Below are 1,618 nucleotides of genomic sequence, written 5' to 3' on the forward strand. Positions count from 1 at the left end.
TCGATACCCGATAACCGATATCTTATCGATTTGGTTATCAACTTATCAAATTTATAAACCGATAACCGATATGCTAAACCGATAATATTCATAACCGCACCGAACCGACAGATGTCCACCCCTACTATGGTGGTTTATACTACAATTGAGGAGCTTGTGGCATGTATTGATTCTAAGCACCTCGAGTTTCCCACCCAAGAGAAGTTTGGATGGTTCCTCCAGTTAGGATTGTAAGTGCTCCCACACTAGTTTATCTAGCCCCTATTTACATTACCCACAAAATAGACAGACGCTTGATTAGCTGGGCATAAGTCTCTCGCGTGACCCTCTCCACATACTTTACAAAATATTTGAACCTGTTGCACTGGCTGAGCTTGTTCCTTGTTAATAACCAAGGTCATCTTATTGACTTGGTGGCCAATGTGGCAACCTGCGCTGATAATGTAGAGACATCATCTAACTCGAGAACCCCTGAATATTTTTACATTCTATCTACATATCTCTCCTTTCCAATAAAGATTGTTTTTTGGAGAATTTGTTCAATAATGCATATATCTCATCGAAGCTTTTCTCCAACACTTGACTCCCACTGCAGCATCCACCACAATCTTCTTCTCTAGATGTATCGCTTCTATGAAAGTGTGAGCTAACACTTTATTTGTCTGGTTGTGATGAGGACATTCTTTCAGCAGCCCCTTGAACCTTTCCCAAGCTGAATATAATGACTCTCCCGATTTCTGTTTAAAGGCAACTATCTCACTTCTGATCTTTGCTGTTTTGCCTGAAGGAAAGAACCTTGCCAAACATTTCTTTGCCAGATCATTCCATGATGTTATAGAATTAGCTGGTTCTGCCTTCAACCACCACTTTACATCTCCCAACAAAGAAAACGGCCACAGTGTGAGCCTCACATAGTCTGGAGTAACTTCGTTGGTGATATAAGTATCACTAATCTCCAAGAGTTCAGGAAGTGCTGTTGTGGATCCTCGTCTGGAAGACCCATAAGCTGCCCATTCGCATGTAGTAGCTGGATCATGCTTTGTTTTAGCTCAAAGTGCCTAACGATTTTGGGCTTTACGATGCTGGAGGTGACATTAGAATGCTGGGCATCGCCACATCCTGAACAACCATATATTGCTCCTCTGCCATGCCCACAGGAAATTTAACAAGTTCTTGAAGATTATCTGTGTCCCTTGCTTCCCTCAACCTCCTATGAAATTTCTCTCAAGTTCGGGGTCAAAGCCTTGAAGTCTATACTAGCTTCTGACCCTTCGCATTTAATCAAAGTTCCTGAGAGAAGAGCAACCAATAAGAAATGTTAGACTTGATGAAATAATCAATTAAAGTAAAAACTAGAAAGTAGTGAATATTCAAGTCCCTGGCTATGGCACCAAAAACTTGTCACTCCAAAATGCACATGCAAGTATATGTGGTCCTACAAGTAATAAAATGATAATTCGAGTGTTAAACCCACAGAGACTTGTATTAACGACCTACTCATTTAACCAATATTATTATTAATTCAAGTCAATCAGAGTTAAAAAATATGATTATACTAAGCAATATTTCTAACAAGTAACTAATTTGTCAAGCAACAAAATAGTTGTTTTGTATTCAA

At 39.5% G+C, this 1,618-nt stretch overlaps 1 non-coding gene across 1 annotated transcript; it reads left to right on the plus strand.

Annotated features, from left to right (window-relative positions):
- Nucleotides 1-663: 663 nt before the first annotated feature.
- On the plus strand, nucleotides 664-770 carry LOC142166614 (small nucleolar RNA R71). Its single transcript, XR_012697017.1, has one exon. It is a non-coding gene; the product is annotated as a small nucleolar RNA R71 (small nucleolar RNA).
- Nucleotides 771-1,618: the final 848 nt, after the last annotated feature.

Source organism: Nicotiana tabacum, chromosome 11 (genome assembly GCF_000715075.1).
Source record: "Nicotiana tabacum cultivar K326 chromosome 11, ASM71507v2, whole genome shotgun sequence".
Taxonomy (NCBI): domain Eukaryota; kingdom Viridiplantae; phylum Streptophyta; class Magnoliopsida; order Solanales; family Solanaceae; genus Nicotiana; species Nicotiana tabacum.